Source organism: Poecile atricapillus, chromosome 22 (genome assembly GCF_030490865.1).
Source record: "Poecile atricapillus isolate bPoeAtr1 chromosome 22, bPoeAtr1.hap1, whole genome shotgun sequence".
In the NCBI taxonomy this organism is placed as follows: Eukaryota; Metazoa; Chordata; class Aves; order Passeriformes; family Paridae; genus Poecile; species Poecile atricapillus.
In genome coordinates this window covers 6,222,424-6,242,628 of record NC_081270.1, presented here as the reverse complement: position 1 = coordinate 6,242,628, position 20,205 = coordinate 6,222,424, and positions in this window count along the sequence as shown.

Sequence of the window (20,205 nt, the reverse complement as noted above, 5' to 3'; positions counted from 1 at the left end):
TATTTAGACTTTGACAGAAACTTTGATAGAATCCTACACTGGGGGATTTGAAATCTTTCAGCTTACCCTGGTTACACACAAGGACACAAGAACTCGTGTGTGTTTAATAGATCTTCTGAGATGTGGCAGATAGCAAAGGATTATCTGGGTTAGTTCATGTGAGAGGCTGGAGGGAGCTGCAGAGGGAATTCACTGCTTACAGAGACTGTCTGTGTGGCAAGGGGAATGCAGTGTTGATAAATGGGAGTTCACACTCACCACAGGGATCATCTGACCTGCTCCTGGGTACCAACAAACTCACCATCATCTATAACCCTGCTGGAGAAAGCCCCATGTCTACCAGGCAGCTCAGTAATAACAGCTTTACACGCTCAGAGACAAAAAAAAATCAACTTCAGGTCAGAAGTACAATGTCCTAAACCAAGGTGATGTTAGTGTGGCATTAAGGATCAGCTGATGGGGCAGCTCCACTCTGAGCTGGAAAAAATAAAAATAACACAGGTTGGATAAAGGGAACAACCCCCACACTTGTAATTGCCAAGGGGTCCTTCCAGCCATCCCACCCATCCTCTACCCAGCACAGAGCCCCCCTTGTGACTCCTGCAGGAGGCCAGAATGGGAACTCTTTACCTGTAGATTTTCCAGATGTGCCTCCACACGTCTCTACAGAGAGCAGAGCATGGGCAGACACGTTGAGAGGTGCCACCCCTGCAGCATGAGCTTTGGGAAGAAGGTCTGGGGGATGGCAGACCAGGGCAAGCTGGGTGGAGGGCTGGGCTGGAAGGTGGCAGGACCTAGTCCAGGTGAAGGACAGCAAAGCAGAGGGACAAGGGTGGCTGGCAAGGGCTGGAGTTTAACTCTTCCCTACCAAAGTGGTGGCCAGAAGGACAAGGTCATCAAGTAGGTGACATATGGCCTTGGCCTCCTTGCCAGAGAAAGCCAGATTCACATGTCAGGGTGAGACATCTTCACACCCATCAGCAGGTTCAGCACAGCTGGAGGGGCACAGATTATCTCCCCAGGCAGCCTGAAACCTCAGGCATGGCTCTGCTTACCTTATTTCAGCCAAGAGGAGGAGGGCAAGCTCCATCTCCAGCAGGAAGCCTCCAGTGGGTGGAAAACCTGTATTTGCAGAGTCCCAAGCTAGATCTGATCTATCCAGACAGCCCCATTTATCCAGACAGCTCCTTTGTGCTGCTAGCGAGGATGTGCACACCAGACCCATCCTGGCCAGCCCTCCCCAGCAGCAGGAGGCTCTGGGGCCAGCAGGAAAGGCTCTGAGAGGCACAGAGGAGAGCTCTCCATGTGCTGCAGGGCTCTAAGCATCCCTGATCCATGGGATGAAGGAACACAGGCCAAGAGAGTTGGCCCTGAGCTCCCTGAGAGCAAGACACAGAGTGACTACTCCTGTTAGAAGTGGAAAGGTCACTGTCTGGACTGGCCACAATGCTGGGCATCTCCAGGCTGTCCAAGACAAGGGAAACAAGGCAAATCTAAGCATTTGTGCTCTGCACAGATGGGCCCTGACTAGTGTTGATGCTCTTCAGCACTTGCCAGAGAGCAGAGATGGCACCAGCAGCAGCACAGGGGCGAAGGCTGCCACCAGTTCTCTCCTCAGCCATGCCAAGCAGTGTGAGCTCCTCCACTCTTGTACTCTGTGGCACATTTCCCACCTCTTGACTCGTGCTGGTTGTTATTTCCTGCACAGTCTGCTGTTTACATGTCACATTCTGCTGAGGGTGAGCAGCTGTAGGCAATGACATGTCCTTGCAGTGATGCTCAGAGCAGGGAACGCCTTCTGACCTGCCCAAAGCAGCTCCTAAAGCCCCCAAATATCGCTCAGGACCCTGCTCTGAGCAGCAGCCCTCAGGATGCGGTCACACATCCTCAACAGTTCCCTCCTGTCCCCATGCAGCCAGCGTTGCTCCTTCCCAGGCACACAGCCTGACATTTAGAGCTGCTCAGCTGTGCCCATGTGCTGGGAAATTCAGATCCTACTGCTCCTTCAGCCTCTGGCTCAGCAAAGCCTTGCTGTTTCCTCACAGGTCACAGAAATCAGTGCCATGGGATTGTCCCAGCCCCACTCCCACTGCAGATGAGAGCTCTGTAGCACAACACACAGAGCATCCACGTGGCTGTTCTTACATGGACTAAGAACCACGTTTTATCAGGTTTGCTTAACATGATTAGAAGTCTGGGTAGATTTCCTGCTCTGAGTGATCATAAACGGTGCAGGGAAAGAAAAGAGGGAGCTTCTGCTTCTAATAAAAGGAATTACTGTGTTAACACAGGAAATCAGGAATTGTGGGGGTTCCATGCAGCTGATTGTTCTGGGGGCTCTGGCACATAAATTGGAGAGGCAGCTGAGCACCCATCAGCCAGCCTGCTCCTCCCCAGGACAGATCACCGAGCCCATCTCCTGGGGACATGTCTCAGATCTCACTGCAGCACAACACAAAAATTTGGGAAAGCCCCTGTGGCTGCTGAAGCAGCTCATGTCTGTGCTGTGAAAGGACACTCAGGTTTGCTGAGCTGGATGGAGGTCACTGGAGACATCACTTCCCTTTTCCAGTGCCCAGATTCACTGGGGACATGCTGGCAGCCTGCCAGATCAATAATAAAATTTGCCACGCCATCAGCATCAGCTGGGACAGCCAGGGTTTGTCCAAATCACAAAGAGAGTTTTCAGACCACTGGTATCCATTTTATTCCTGCTCTCCCCAACAAGAGGCTTCAAGAAACATCCAAACTGCCTCTGTGCTCCCACCACTGCCATCCCTCACTTCTGGGCAAGCAGCAGAACTTTGCACCTAATTACAGACAGGCTGGATTTAAATACACTAAAAGCCTTAACCCCAAAACGGAGCCTTGAGCACTGAATTTGCATATACTGTGTTAAAATAACACTTGGGGGCTGTGAAATGACACTTTGCAAGGGAAATGTCAATTGAGGGCTGCTCAGGGCCTCTGCTGTACCCAGGGCACTCTGCCTTCTTCCCAAGGATCCCACAGCAACAGGAAATTTTTGACCCCAGGTCAAAAATGGGAGTTGTGCAGAAAACAGACATTTGCTAATGGCCACAGGCTTAGTCCTGCACCCCAAATTCAAGGAGATTGTGCTGCTTTTGGCTGGGGTGGAGTTCACTGTCCTCACAGTGGCTGATGCAGGGCTGTGTTTTGAATTTGTGCTGAACACAGGGTTGATAACTCAGAGATGTTTTTGTTATTGCTGAGTGGGGCTTACACAGGGCCAAGGCCTTTTCTGCTTTTCCTAAGGCCACGCTGGGGAAGAAGTTGGGGGTGGTTGGGAGGTTGGGAGGAGGCACAGCCAGGACAGGTGACAGGACAGGTGACTCCAACTGACCACATGCCATCGTGCTCAGTGTATAAAGCTGGAGGGAAGAAGGAGGAAGAGCTCATCTTCCCAAGCTGCTGTTCCATGGGATGGGGCCCTGCTCTCCTGCAGGTGCTGAATACCTGCCTGCCCATGGAAAGCAGTGAATTAATTCTGTTTTTCTTTGCTTGTTTGTGTGGCTTTTGGTTTCCCTATTGAGCTGTCTTTATCCCAACCCACGAGTTCTCCAGGTTTTACCCTTCCAGTTCTCTCTTGGATCCCACTGGTGGGGGAGTGAGCAAGCGGCTGTGAGGGGTTTGGCTGCTGGCTGGGGTTAAAGCAGGACAGAGATGTATAAATCATAGAATCATAGGATGCTTTGGGTTGGAAACGACCTTAAAGCTCATCCAGTGCTACCCCCATGGGCAGGGAAACTTTCCACTGTCCCAGCTTTCTCCAAGCCCTGTCCAGCCTGGCCTTGGACACTTCCAGGGATCCAGGGGCAGCCTCAGCTGCTCTGGGCACCCTGTGCCAGCCCTCCCCACCCTCACAGGGATTAATTCCTCCCCAGTATCCAATCTAAATCTATCTCCTTTTAGCTTAAATCCATTCCCCTGTGTCCTGTCACTCCAGCATTACCTGATCTAACATCCTCCATGGGATGTCACTCCCCAGTTTGTTACAGGCACTCTGCCACTTCCCCAAAAGCATCTGGCAGCTGCAACAGGAGGACACAGTGGAGGGCAGGATGGTCTCATGGTCCAGCCTGACCTCACAACAGCTTCTCTGCTTCCTTAGAGGAAGGTACCAAGGTCAAGAGGGGCACAGGACTCCTCTAAAACCCAACAGCTCACCCAGCACCCAGGATAAGACTTGAAAAAAATCATTTTTTTCAATAATTTCTCTTCCAGACAATTGCATCACACAAAACCCCACAGCTGCATCTCTCCTTCTCCATATTTTATTTTTACAGAGAAAAAAAAAAGGAGCATAAGAAGAAACCAGCAGCAATCAGTATCTCTGGTGTGGTACACACTGGACCAGGATGTGTCCTGGGAAATTCATCTCCCTCCCGGGTAAAACATAGGTGTTGCTAATGCTGCAATTTGCTCTGCTGTGCGTATCTCATCCATCAAGAAAGAACTGGAATGGGGGGAGTGTGAGTTATTATCTCCTCATAATGATATGGGAGCTGCTCACTGGGCTCTGTAAAGCTGCAGAGCTGCTGCTGGGTGTGTGCTGCTGGCAGGACTCTGCTCTGGGTATGTCCACACAGCATCTTGCAGGAGGGATGGACCCAAAAAAGACAAACCACCCCAATCTAACACCTACACTGTTCTCTTTTCCAGCAACAAGGACCAAAGGGATCACAGCCAACAGGTCCCAGGCTCATGTTCTGCCCTGTCTGAGCTGTCTCTGCCCTAGGATAGAAATAAGGCAACTTCTCCTCAAGCCTGCTGAACCTTTTCCTCCCTCCACAGTTTTTCAGGAACAAAGAGAGGTCAGCTTCACCACAGTGCTCCCTGCAGATATTGGCTCACACAGAAAGGCCAGACACCTGTAAAGCATTGTCTGGACAATCCATTTCCCACACCAGAGCACTCCCACAGCTTGTGCAGGATTTCCACAGCTCCCAGCCCCCACAAAACGGGGAACAGCTTCCAACTTCACCAGCCCATGGGACAAAATCCACTGCTTGCCTCCCAGCACGTCTGTTCTGAAACCACCAAGACACAGTTGTTTGTTCTGTCCCCAGTGCTCATCCAAAGTGCTACACAGGGTCCAGGCAGGCATGAGATGGGCTCCAGCAGTTCCCCCTCTGGCTCCTCTCCTCCTGGCCAAGGGGCATCCCAGGTTTTTCACCTCTTCACTCAGTAACAGGTGCATTTCACTCTCCACAGGTGGCCAAGGCTTAGTTTCAGGCTCTTTAAGCAGTGATATTCAGGGTTTGGAGGTAATCTGTCCAGAGCTTGGAGTTTTCCTTCAGCCTGGCGGTGGCTCAAGATTTGTGGCAGTCCAGCTGGAAAGCTCAGAGGAGCTTCCACAAAGCTCAGAGGAGCTTCCACAAAGGTGCTGAGGCACCTGGGCACTAGCACTAATCCTCAAGGCCTTGAGCACCATCTCCTGGTCACTCCTGGATTTAGAGGCAACTTAACCTCATTGCTTCCTGCACGGCACCATCCCTGCCAAGCTCGAGGGGACAAACCTTACAGCCCTTGAAGATGTGCAACACTTGAGCAGGGTCACTCATACTGCAAATAACACGAGCACTTGAATATCCCAGGTTCAAAATGAGCCCCTCTCCTGAGAGCTCTGCTGCTCTCTTCTTCCAAGTTTGAAGGGGAACAAACTCTGGCATTGGCACACGCTCCTGTGTCACCATCTCGGCCTGGTGGCACTGAGCAGCCTGCACAAGATGCTTCTGGAAAGCTCCAATCTGTTCCCCTGCCATGCTGCCGTGGCTCTGGGCAGCAGGATACAGCAGGCACTGCTCCCAGCGTGTTCCCGGGATCCAGAGGGATCAGCGCTCCGCGTGTAAATATCGCAGCGGCGGAGTTCAACCTTTTGGCATGAGGAAAAGGAAGATAAATGCTACCAGTCCTCTCAGAGCCACAGGAGCCCTGCATCTATCTAATTGCACTTCATAATGGATTCAGCAAGCCATTAATTATCAGATTATATTTTAGGAAGCTGAGGATAAAAAAGCTTTATGAAATTTAGTCTTAAAGGAACTGGTGTGCACAATGGAGCTGTTGCATCATGCCAGCACCAGAAAAGCAAAGTTTACAGTAGGTACTGAGTGCATTTTACAAGGCAGAGCCCCCTGTGCCAGAGGAAGGTTCTTGTGCAGTCACAGCAGCTATCCCACACTCCCACACCTTCATTAGTGCCACAAGGGACACTGGCACACAGGCACAGCTCCTTCCCCTTCTTCAGCATGTCCCTGGTGAGTTAGAGGCTGGTGGCAGATCTCAGGGCTGTTTGCTCACAGAGGGGATGGATGTGCCCAGACCTTCCTAACAGACCCACAGCAAAAATATGGATGGGATCAGAGCTGTGTGGCACAAGGTGCCATCCAAACAGTGCTGAAGTCATTTAGCACAACTCCCAGGAAGTCTCTGCTGAAGAAGAGAGGCCCAAAGTCAGCTCCTCAGCTCTGTGCTGGAACAGTTCTCCAGCTGCTCAACAATACAGGTGAGAGCAGAAGGAACAAAGCAGCCCTTACACCTTGCAGAGGAAGATACCTGTGAGGACATCACTGATTCAGCCATAAAAATCTCCAGCCTAAATTCTCAGGACAGCTTTTTTTGGTTTCCCGTGTCCATAAGCCCCAGCTTTGTCCTGCACCAATCCTCTGCTCTCTGCTCACAGCAGTGGAGGATCACACCTGATTCCCATCTCTTCCTCTGCTGCTTTATTTCTCATGTGCTGGGGGAGATGTGTTCTACCAGCTGACTGCAGGGAGCCTTCCCATGCAGTGAATGTCTGTGAACCTCTTCTGTCCATGGTCATGCTGTGCTTGCTGCATGCCTGGGATTGCTTTCCCAAAGAAGCCCCAAATCTGCAGGTGGGGAAGCACACTGAGCTCCTGGACAAGCCTAGTGGATATCAGGTGCCAGGCACAGGCACCCTCCTCTGTCCCTCACTTGATTTCTTCACAAATCAGAGTGATTGTTATCAAACAAGTTCTCCATAGTCACTGTCACCAGCTCAGAGCCAGTCTGGCTCACTTGGGATTTGGGCAATGTCACATGTTTGGCATCATCAAAAGAGATTATGTCCTCTGCTGCTCCTTGCTCTGATGTCTGAGTCACCTGTGTGGAAGGAAAATGAGCCAAGATTCAGACATGTACAGCACCACTTTCTCCTGGATCCCTTTGCTGCTCACACCTTTCCCAGCCCCAGCTCAGATAATAACATTTAGCTTCACACCACAGGTCTGCAATTACAACAGGCATGAGACTAATAGGAAACACCAAACCACACACACCAGTGATGTAAAAGAAGACAGGAGAGTAATTTAAATATTTCTCTCCATAAATTGCTATAATTTAGCTCCACAAGCAGTCGTAGACAGTAAACACTCTGTGATTATCCACTGGAGGAATGCCATCCCAGGGAATCTTGCACACTGGGCTTCCTCATCCAAGGAACTCTTCTTGAATGATGGATGAGATATGGAAGAGGAAGAGGCTGGGTTGAACTGGGCCTCCAAACAAACAGCTGCAGTGTCACAGGGTGTCACTGAGATGTTAACAACCCCTGAGTAACCAGGCACCTCCACACACACTGCCAATCCTCCTCCTCAGCCCCTAAAGTCATGACTGAGCTGCTTCCCCTTCAACAAACCCACTTCATACCAGCACAGAAATCCCAGAGCACTGTGGGCTGGGGGTTTGCATCATGGACCCCTCCAAGAATGGGAAATCAGGGAGCAGAAGGGGCAACAGGTGCCACAGGATGGATTTGGGAATACTGACAGGGTGGGAGAGGAGGTTGGATGAACAATGCAGTGACACAGAGCAGTCCTTACCTGTACAATCTGGGTGGTGGCTTGGGAGAAGGACACCCTGGGATGCTCAGTGCTGAGGTGCCCCTCCAGCTTGCCCTGGGAGGGGAAGAGCTCCCCACAGAGCTCAGAGATGAAGGTGCTGTCTGTCTGTCTGTCTGTCTGTCTGTCTGTCTGTGGAGTGCTGGCTGGTGACGTGGTTCTGCAGGAACAAGCACCAACACCTCACTCTGTTTCTCTGTTGTCCCTGATGAGCTGAACACAGCTGAATCCCTGATCCTTGTCTCATTCACTGCAGGTCTCCTTTGGGTGTGAATTCTTGTTCCCTTGTAGCAATGTGCTCCCACACACATTCCCTCCAAGGCATGCCATTTGCAACATGACTATTTTTATTCTTACACTTCCTGGCAGCTGGAAACTTGAGTGAATGAGATTCCTGAGGATCCTGATGGGCAGACAGCAATTTGCAGCCAAAGCCCATCTCTCCCTACGGACTTTTTTCCTATGGACTCTGCCTCTGTACATTTTTTTTCCCTCTGCCAACCCCAAAATGCTGCATGTGGCCAGGAGAGACACCCTGATGCAGGAGAGTGCAACAGCAGTGCTGGCATGTGAGATCAACTCCTGGCTGCACCAGCTCACCTGGTAAACCTTGTGACACATTTCACAGGTAAAGGGCTTTCCCCCACCATGGGTCACCATGTGGCACTCCAGGAGTGATGGGGCACTGAAGATTTGGGAGCAGGTGAGGTGGTGTTCCTGGGAATGGATTTGCAGTGTTCCTGCGGGATGGCAAAGCTCATCTGGCACTTCTTGCAGTCACAGGGATCTTCAGTGTCTGCTGCCCAGAAACAGCAAAAAGCAGAGAGGACCATCAAGGCGAGAGATTAAGAGAGAAATTCACAGATGGAGGAAGGGAAGGGAAGGGAAGGGAAGGGAAGGGAAGGGAAGGGAAGGGAAGGGAAGGGAAGGGAAGGGAAGGGAAGGGAAGGGAAGGGAAGGGAAGGGAAGGGAAGGGAAGGGAAGGGAAGGGAAGGGAAGGGAAGGGAAGGGAAGGGAAGGGAAGGGAAGGGAAGGGAAGGGAAGGGAAGGGAAGGGAAGGGAAGGGAAGGGAAGGGAAGGGAAGGGAAGGGAAGGGAAGGGAAGGGAAGGGAAGGGAAGGGAAGGGAAGGGAAGGGAAGGGAAGGGAAGGGAAGGGAAGGGAAGGGAAGGGAAGGGAAGGGAAGGGAAGGGAAGGGAAGGGAAGGGAAGGGAAGGGAAGGGAAGGGAAGGGAAGGGAAGGGAAGGGAAGGGAAGGGAAGGAGGGGGAATATTCAGTGGAAGATTCTGAGCTACTATGAACAGTTCCCTGAACAAAGACTTCTTGGAGACCTGAATCTGATCTGCAGCAAAGCCAAGGGAAATTCACAGATGAAATATTTTCCTTCTTCTCCCATTAGAATGTTTCTGTTTTTATGACACTAAATTGAGTTGTTATGCATGCACTCGCTGCTCTGCTGCCATGCCAAGGTGATCTCCAGAACCAGCACTTGCCCTGTGCCACAGTGCAGGACCTCCTGCTCCCTGTTAGCTGGACAGCATGGGACACCAAAGGAACCACCAGTTAATCTATCACTTACCAGCAGACTCAAATCATCCCCTCCCTCCTCATTTTCATCATAAGAAATATTTGTGCTTCTGTTTGTTCAAGCTGCAATTTGAGGAAATTCAGTTCTGTGTAATTAAGGAATGCCCCTCCTTGGAATGGGTATTACCACAAGATAATTAACCATGCTGGGAATCTGGTGTTTCCAGAAAGCAATCGTGCTTAACAAATGACAAAGCCAAGTGCCTCTCGGGAATGTTTGCTACAGAGGAAATTATCAGCATTATGAGCACAGTTTTGCTTTCTACTAAATCCTCATTTACATTTCGCTGCATGTTAATTTAGTTTTGAATTTTATGTGACTTCAGAGTCTCTTGATCTGAATTGCACAGGGTATGCCTAAATCCACCTGAACTTGGAAGGTTGTCCCACCAGGCAAAAGATGGGGGCTCCTGAGTCCCTGAGCCACCACAGGCAGGCAGCAAACAATAAAATCCCACCAAAACAAAACATCTAAAAGAATGATTTGTAATGGTGTACAATTACAAACTAAGTGTAGGATTCCCATCAGCACACTCTGCTCCACACAGGAGACCACGAGTCAGTGACCAACACGAGCAGAAATGCTACCTGAATCAAACAAAGCACAGCCCAAATAAATTTTTCCCCCCATCTCCCTCATCACAAGCAATTTCAAATAAGACACTGAATTTAACTTCAAGACATCTCCAGCTTAGGAGAATTTTTAGATATTTGTTTTTAATTTAAAAACAGTCACTACCATCCAGTAAAGTCACCAATGGAAGTTTAGTTTATTTATACCTTTACCATCAGAGATGTTTGCTGTTCCCAAACAGTTGTTTGCAGTTCTGCAGTTGTCCAGCAGAAGCTGGAGTCCAGGGAAGGATGCTTCTTCAGAAGCTTCCCCAGAAGTTTCCACTTTCAGGGTTTTCTCTTCATTCTGAGCAGATTGTCCATGGCTTCCCTCTGAGAGCTGCTTTCACAGCAATCCAAAACTACCTGTAACAAAGCAACAGCCACAGAACTGTCTGTGACAGCTTCCTACAAACTCTTGGATCTGAGCAGAGAACAGAAAAACAGGAACACAACACTGCACTAGATCCCAAGCCACTGCTTACACCACTGAACTGGAAGGGGTTGGAGGGGTATGACAGACATGTCACCTTCAAAACAAACCTGCTGGGTTTCTACCAAGTCCAGTTCTGACAAGCAAGAACTACTTTTTCAAAGAAAACAAAAGTAGGCTTAAAAAGAGTGTTTAAAACAACATTTTGTGTAATATTTTTTAGCGAGTACTTTTAAAACTGACAGTCTTGTTTCCCTTGTCTCCACAATTTTTCTGGTAGCCATCAAAAAGTTGATGGCCAGAAGAAAATATTCTCATTACTTAATTACTTAATTAACTGAATTATTATTTCTGTGATGAGATCATCAACATCTCTTACATGAGATGCAATCATGGTAGTTTGGAAAAGCTCTAGGATGACAGTAAAATACCTGCAAAGCTCCTGCAACCTGGCAAATACAGGCTGACCTCCTTTCCATCAACACTGTCCTCCTGAGCAGAACCTCTGCAGGGCACCAGCCCAGTTCCCTGATGACAATAAGCACTACACAATCCTATCAATAAAATTATTAAGATCTGTCCAAAAACTAGTTATATTTTTGCTCCCTTTCCTCTGGTTGGTAAGCTCTTCCACAGCCTCATTCCCCTGCTGATTCTTCTGATTTTCAGCTGAAATTTATTCATGGCCAGTCTATGTCTGTTTGTTCATGTGCCAACATTATCTTTTAGATTAAAAAGCCTTTCAAACTCTCTGAGGTGTTTACCCTATCCTTCCTCTCTGATTTCATTATAAGAGCATGATCATATTCCCTCTCAGTCTTCATTTCCCTTGTCTAAATAAGGCAGCTCCTCTCATAAAACAGCTTCTACACTCCCCTGGACTTCCCACTGAAGATCTGTCAAGTTCAAATATGAATTGACCTTTTTTGGACCAGACTGGAACAGAAATTTTAGATGAGGTCCTAACTCTTAGTTCTCATTACTGCACCCAATGTACACCCTTCACTTCATACCACCACATCAGTCAACTCTCACTGCTCAGTTCCCCAGCCATGGAACTCATACAGAATCATAGAATCATTCAGGCTGGAAAAGCCCTCTAGGAGCATCAAGATCACCCAGCAGCCTGACGTGCCACAAGCCTCTCCATAGCTCTGCAGTATGTTTGTTTGCCTGTCCAACATTTCAGCCATTCCCTGAATGTCCTAAAGCTCTTCCTCAAGTTATTCACTCACTCAGGTCTGTAACCTCTCATATAAGTTCTTCTCTCTAATTCAGGATACAAACTTCAGACAGTTCCCCTACCTTTAACATAAAAGAAACTAATCCAACAGCTCCTCCTGCGCTCTAATGAGCACCTGAACTCCTTAATTAGTTTCTCTCATTTCTAAAGATCTGTCCTTTTATAGCCCAAACTCTGTTAGTGAACCTGCTGATGTATTCTCCCCTTCAATTCACACTGACCTGCCTCTAGATCCTTTAGTCTGAAGTCCTCTTCTGAGAAAACACAAAAATAGGTACAAGAGCAGCATCCTTTGGGGAGCTCCTGCTGTAACCTACCACTTCTCCCAGGCAGAAGAGATGTCCCTGGCAGTGGGAGATGCAGTGGTGACATTTTAAGACTTATTTGGACACCACCAGGTGAGACAATTAGAAAACATCCCCCAATTCTGCTTGCAGTAGGATTTTTCCATCCCCAGTGTAGCCAGTTAAAACTTCTGCAGTGGCCAACAAGCTGATACCTGTGTGAGCTCTGAAGCAGCTTGGTTTGAGCATCAAGGTCTGCAGGCACTGGAGTCAAAGGGGAGGAAAAACACATAACTCAGAATACCCAGGTGTCTTCTGGAAGAGCCTGAACAGAAGGAGCTGATGTTTTTATTACCTATTCTGATTTTCTGGGTTCAGGGCTGCATTGGGGACTGCTCACTCTGAACTCTGCAATAATCTGCAGTGTGGGGCACCAGGCAGGAGAAGTTACCCACTCTTCCTCTGTATCCACTTTATTTCTCTTAAGTGATAACCTGTGTCCAAATCCTCCACCCCTCCCCAATTACAAAATCACCAAAAAAGCCACAGAAGTTAAGCACTCAAAAAAGAGAAAGACTAGATTCAAAAGTTACCCAGAAAAAACAGATTTACAAAGATGCTTCACAAAACATCATATACTGGTTTTCCAGCAAAGAAAATCAAACTTGCTCCATTGCACAGCTCGGACCATGCACAGAAAGAACCCAGTTGCCAAGAAAAAAAGGCTGTTCCATGAGAAACTCGTGCTTGTCTTGCTGAATAAGTGTGTAGCTAATGAGGCAGTGACAATGAGAAGAAAAAGGAAAGCCTCATCTTTATGAACTTCAGAGAATTAGATCTCATCCCTGCCAGCCCAACGCTCCAGTGCAACACTGAATGAACCAGGTAAGATGAAACCTTCAGAGGTGGCTGCTAATTCCATGTTTGTTTTCCCAATTCTACACCTGAAACACCAGGGATCCCACCTGCATACATGCCATGGGCCCATCATTTGATTCAGTTTAATTCCTGGAATAATTAAACACTTTCCCACTTGTTTGAAGGAGAGGGAGTGGAATTAAACAAATAAACCCCTCCAAGGTGAGTCTACACTTGGCAATTTCTCTCTTGTTTTCTTGTGCCACAGCAGGACAGAGCTCTGCCCACAGCCTCACCAGAGTGCTCCCCAAATAGATCTGTCATTTGATGGAAAATTTGGGCTGAAACAAGAGCAGGAAGGGATCCCATAGACAGGAGTAGGATTTCGTATTCGGAGCAGGGTTTGGAGGCTCTGTAGCAAACAGAGCACATGGTGACTGGTGAGGATGAAAAGAAACACTGTTCCTCCACCAAAGGAGGCAGGAGCTCTGCAGGACAGGATGATGCAGTTACAGGCTGTATCCTGTGCCCAAGGAGCAGAATCATGATGGCAGAGATGTGGTTTATTACAGGGAGGTTGTGTTTGGTTTTTTCAATGTGAAGGGAGATAATAAAAATTGCTGAATTTTATCCACCTAATTCTATGAAGACACAGAGAAAAGAGCAGGAAAAAAGTGAAGCCTTTAAAAGAAAGGCTGCATTGCAACACAAACAGGCACATATGAAAATCCTAATCTCCCCACTGCAGATGAAGCTTCAACTCCAGCCCCCCACACAGCCACAATGCCTCCAGCAGATGCCGAGTGCTTTGCTGTACTCACACCCTGCTCTCTCCTCTCACATCTCCATTCCAGCCTCAGCTATGTGCTTTCAGAGGCAAAAACTCATCAGTCCCCAGCCACCCATCATACCCCAGCCCACGAGGACAGGACAGATGCCTCTGCTGGCAATACCTTTTTAGATACCTTATTCCAATCTGTGTTTGTGCTCAGGGATGCTCCATGCTGGGCGTGGTGAGGGACCATGAGACCTTAATTGAGGGGCTTATGAGCTGGGCAGAAGTTCTCAGCCCACCTGTTGTGGCTCTGATCAGGCTTACTCAGACAGAAAGTAGAGATCATTCATGCCACTGAACACAACTTTCCACTCACTATAATCCTGTGTCTGGGGAGCTCAATGATGTGACAAACTAGGACAGGAGGTCAAGCTGTGTCCTGATCACAGCATGTGAGGGCACCCTGTAAGTTCCAGCTGCACTGGGTACAGCCAGCTCCCCTCAAAGACAAAGAAAAGCAGGTTATAAACAGCATTTTGTTCTTTATGACTTCTGCAAATCAGCATACAGAGTGCGGTTGCTTACAGAAAAGGAAAGTAACAGTCCTCCCCACCAGCTGCTGCCTGCAACACATAAAAAATGAAACCAAATCATTTAGTGGGTGTGCTAGTCTTGCAGGCAACTGTGTGGTAAGAGCTGTAAAAATTACATAAAGCTGGGAGACAGCTGAAAGGGAAGCTGATGACCAGGAACTGACAGGCAGGCAGAGGAGAGGTATTAGTGGTTCTGCTCAAACTCCCCTAGAGTCTTGTCCTCGTTCCCTAAAAGGCTTTTTCAGGGTATGAGGAGTACCAGACACCTCCTCTGGCCCCCTTGCATGGGTAGTGTGACACAGATCCTGGTCTCCAGGTTGCCTTCACTGCTCAGTTTTCACTGTTGCCACAATCCAGCACAGGAGGACCTGAGACCACACACGTGCAGTTGATGTTGTGCAGAAGGCAGGTGGAAGTGCCAGCAAGGCTTGCCCATCACCTAAACCATGTGTATAATGCTACCTTGAAGACTCACACCCCACCCTGCCCACACAGTTTACCTAATTCAGATTTTTTTTACCCACTTCTCTGAGGCAGTCAGGAATCCCTCTTCTACTGCCTCCAAAGCTCTGTGATGGGGCTCAGCTGGATCAGCTCCTCCCTACAGCACAGCAAGCCAGCGGTCAGCGTCTCTTCCTTGGCTGTGCTCTCTGTGGGGAAAAAGTTTCAGAAACACAAGAGAAGAAATAAGTCAGTCTGAAGAAACTGACAGGTTCCTGAAGCAAGGGAGACTCTCTGAAAGATCTAAGTGAATAGCAAAGCTCATCCCAAGCACAAGCAGCAGAGGAAAATCACTTTACTATTCTCTTTAAACTCTGTGAAAGGAAATGTCTCATTTATCTAACAGAGCACAAAGCCATAAAGCGAGCTGGAGGTTAACACCAGGTTTGCAAGGCCACTGTTTTGTGTCAGACTGGAGTAAAAAAGAAGTTTTCAATCCCAAGCCTCAGCTGTGCTCTGACCCACGCTGCCTGCCAGCCATTGATCCAGCCCTCCAGGCAGCAGTGGGGAGAGCCCTGCACAGCTACACCTCCTGCTACAGGCAAAAATGCTCCAGGATCTTGGATAAACCTCCCACACCCAGATACAGGATTCCTCTGTAAGGTTGCCCACTCACTTTGCCAGAGGTTGCACCCAATTTCCTACTGCTTGATGTGGGGCTTCACTGCTGCCCTGTTCCCTCTCCAGCAAAGCTGCTCTCAGCCCAGGATTCATGTCTTGAAACAGCTTCAGAAAAGACACGAAGGTTTGAGTGTCCAGGGGCTGAGCATCCTGAGTGCCTCTATCCTGGGTGTGAGCATCCTTCACTTTGCCCACCAGCTTCTGACTGTTCCTCTGCCTTGGCCAGACAGGCAGCCAGAGCCTACAGCAGAAACACAGGAAGGCTCAGAGAACAGTCAGCTGCCCTATACAGACAGACACAACAAGCAGAATCCTGGAGTTTAGGTCAGGGGACAAAAAATGAATCTGAACAAAAAAACCAATCATACAGACACAAAGCACTGAACCCAAGACCTGCCCTGGGAAGAAGGGCAAGAAGCCCTGCTGCCAGCCCTTATCCAGGAAATCCCAAACTGGAGCTGGTTCCAGCACCAAACCTTTCTTCATGTCCAACTAGCCAAAGACCACTAAGTGTAAAAGACCTGACAAAGCATGAATTTAACTGCTACTTTGGAAGGCAAAGCAAGGGCAAGAGATACAGGATCTTGCTGCAGGATCACTTGCACAGAAAGCAGAGAGCATTTCAAGTGGAACTTACAGGAATCTCTATTCTCAATCACTATGGAATTCTGTCTCATAGAGAAAACTCTGGAGAGAAGGCACGTGGGCTCTCAGCACACCTGGCAATCAAACCCAGAGCTCCAAAATCTACTTCAGTGACCTGAAACAGCAAACAGAGGCGGACGTGCCTGTACAGTTATGGAAATAAAAGGCAAAGAAATAAGCTGGAACTCTTACTCCCATTTCCCCAGAGTCCTTTAATGCTGTAAATATTGCCCCTGAAGACACATGCTCCCCAGCTCTCCAGGAGAGGTGCCAGCCTTTCGGAGCAGGCAGCCTTTATTGGAGACTCCAGGGATTCCATAAAGGTACCTTTGAAGTGGGAAGTTCAGCTCCGCTCCAGGGAGAATGGGCATTTTCTGCTGTCATTGTCATTTTTATTCCAATGATAAAAAGGCTGTATGCAACTGCTTGGGGCTGCACCAGGGGCCGGTGGACTGGCTTTTCCTAGCAGGTGTAAATGCTCACACATCAGGGCAGTGTGGCAGTGCAATGACCTACTGCAACCACTCGGCAGAGGGGAAACTGCAGCAGCCCCAGCTCTCCCCACTCACGGCATTTTCTTGTCGAACAGAGAGTGTGGACATGAAGGGCTCTGCTGTAAAAAAACCACAGATGTGCTGAAGAACAAACATAAAGTTATTTTTTTAATGCAAACATTAATTTGTAATGAGACTTGATAAGCAGGTCATGTTTGTTCTCAAGGTTTGCGTGCCTGGCCCCTTCCAGATCAAAATGAGCATGTAAAACACAAAATATCTCCACTCTCACCATCCTAGAGGTGCTCAGATCCTGTCAAATCCATGTTTGCACTAATATGGATGGAAAGTATATATATATATTGCATTGTTGCAATATATTTTTCAATTTTAGGGGTTTTTAATTAAAAGCAGCACAGCACTGCTACCCAGAGCCCCAGGTAACATCCCTTCCTCAATGCATGGATTTGGTTAATAGAACTGAGTTTTCAGTAACTGAAATATTCTGCTATTTATAAGCTCTTTCCAGAAGACACTTCCTTGTACACGTTGCTCAGTGGGAACAACAGCCTTGTAGCATTGCTGTGAAAGAGCACACAGTATATTTCAGACTTACTTCGAAGCACTAACAAGACCCAAAGATCCTGGAAAAAAAATGGAGAAATACCAGCAGGAATCCTTGCTTCCACTTAGTCACAATGTACCCCCACATTACAGCCTCACCCACCAGCCTTCCACTGCCTGGGGCACTGCAAAACCCTTCATGGCCACATTGGCACAAATTAGCACACATCCAGTTCCACGTGGGAGGAAGAGACTGCCTCTGCTCTGGGAAACTGCATCACCAGGCTTGAGCCTGGTCAGAGCTGTGCCACCAAACAGATCCCATGGCACCCCAGAGGTTTGGTCCCAGTTGAGGATATCAGCTCTGGTGGCTGAAACACTCCCACCTCAGCACCATGGAACAGCCTTCCCAGTTCATCAAAAATCCCCATGTCCACAGCAGCCCCATGGCAAGCTCTGAACAGGAACCTCTGCAGGTTAAGGATGCAGGAGGTCTCCTGTCTCCACAGCATCTCCACATCTTCCATGTTTATCCAGAGAAGACCTCAACCTCATGTGCAAGTAATGTACATCGTCCCCAGCAATGGCCCACAACTGAGACTGAAGAGGGATGTGAGGAGAGAGGGAGGGCAGCAGCACAGTCACTAGCCCAGCTGGCCATTAACTCTTCCCTGCAGGTGGGTGAGCATGGTTATGGCTTTTCATGCCTGATCCATGCTCCTGGCCCCCACTGTGAGAGCACATCCCAGCAAAAAGCCACTTTATTGACTATTTCTGAGTGATCTCCTTCAAGCATTAGCTTTAGAGTAAATGCAAGCATGCAGAGGGTGGTGGGTAGGGACCTGCAAGTGACAGATTGGGAAGCACCTGCTCAGGGTGGCAGAAAAAAGCTGACTCCCTTCAGACCTGAGGGACATTCAGGTACACTGCAGAAGGCTGACACTGTGGGGAAACTTCCACAGCCACAATCATCAGTCCCCCCTAAATGCACACTGCTTTGGGTTTTGATGTACAGAAGGTGAAGAAAACATAAAAAAGCGATTGGAAACCTGCATGGTTAGTTAGGGACTGTTCCACTGCTGGCTTTTCTGAGGCTCCATGGTTATCCAGCCTTAGGAAGCTGAGCAATGCTGTTCCCTAAGCTGCTGCTGCTCGCAGGGTCAGTGGCATGGACAGCCCCACACACCTGAGCCTCAGAGAAGCTCCCCACCATTAATTCAATCAACTACCAATCAGCTATTGTATTATGCATACAGTAATCAGAGAAAAACTATGTTCATATTTTTCCTGTAGAAATATAAAGGGATTTTTTTTTTCAAGCCTGCATCTGTATATGACTCATGAGGGAGATCCCAGGAAAGCTCTGTGGAAAACTCTGACCCCCTGCTTGCTCCACACAAGAAAAGCTCAAACTTGTACAAAAATACACCAGAACAGAGGAAAAAAAGTTCTCTAGCTCTGTCACATGAAAAAAAAAAAAAAAAAGCCAAACTCTCACAAGCTCTCTCTCCTAATCAGGATGCAGAAGATAACAGGAAACTTCTTTCTTCTGCCTCATCCAGAAATCCCTGCAGCTGCAAATGAAGGGCGACAATGACTGGACAGGCCCACAGGCAATGGAAATGATCCACAAACACAGTGACATTTATTCTACGTGGGAGAATCAACACTCCCCCACTTCATCTGAACCTGGTAGTAGAGGGAACAAATGAGCTGTGCAATAATTTGAATTGAGTTTCTCTAAGAGAGCACAGGAAGATAAGACTTGACATCAGCAAAGCTCTTCTACGCTTCCCTAAATTACTGCAATTTCAGTCTTGTTCTCGTTTCCAAGCAGGTTTCATCCAAGCCAAAACCAAATTAGAGAGGAATAGTTTATGTGAAATATACAGAGAAACTATAAAACAGAAACAACCCTAAAAATCACATCTCCCTAAACTGAAAAGCAATTCATCTGCATTTTTCAGTCTCGGGAGCAGAACAGAACATCAAACTCAGAGAGAAGCAATAGTTCTCACAAAAGCCAGCCCTGCACCACAAACCTTGTTGGGGAAAAAACCCAAAACCAAACGAGTCTCTACTGGAGGTAGGAGGAAACAGGCAGGAACAGTAGAGGGGAGCAAAGCAGAGTGCTGCACAGAACAAGATTCCATGTAGGGAAGAGTTCACCAGCAAAGGAAAAGAAATAGAGAGGCATTCAAGGCTAAATTCCACTGAAACCACAGGAGCCGGAACACCAGCCTTGGTGCCAAGGGGCAGGCTGGCAAAACACCCCTAAACTCCTGTGGCTCTACTGCCCAAAACAACCAGTGCTTGCCTAGAGAGATCAGCTGCTTCCAAAAGGTTCCCGAGAGAATAATCCTGAGGAATGGGGGATCTTCCCTGCAGCAGGGCATGCACACCCAGCAAGAATGATTTCTACAAAGAAACGGTGTCTCACCGGCTTCCAGACACACTTTTACCTGCCCCGAGGCACTTGAGACTTCAAACAAATGACTAGCAAAAGAATACAAAGAAAGGGAGGGGGGGGAAAAAAAAGAGGAAAATAATCCATTGACATCTACCACTGACACAACCTCAGCCCGAGTTACACATCCCAGTTCGGCTCTTTGGAGCTGAACTTGCACTTCAAGCATGACTTTAAAAATACACTGCTGTGTTTCCCCCCCTAAAAGGAAACACCAGGCTCTTGTGGGGAAAAGCTGCTGTGTGTGCTGGAAACAGTGCTAAGGTCCACAGGTCCTGCTGGTCCCAGAGGGGAGCTCAGAGAGGGACAGATCTGGCTGAGCCCTTGCTTATAACAGGCTGCAGACTGTTCTCCCACTGCCCTGGGGCAGACGCTTTTCATGCTTGTCACAGTTGAAAAGTGATTTTTCAGGAAGGTTTAAAGAAAATCCATTTCTCATTTATTCAGCATTTATTTGTAGCTGCAGAAAAATTGTCCAGCTACCGCTTTGCAGTCAGACACCCAAACTGACTCTGAGTTTCACAACCTCTCACTTGGCTCCTGCTGTAACAGCCCATTCGGGAGCACAAAAGGCCAGGAATGGATCTGTAAACTTTCCCTACTGGGTCCAGCAGTGACTGCAAAGCAATAGCAAAGGGGGCTGT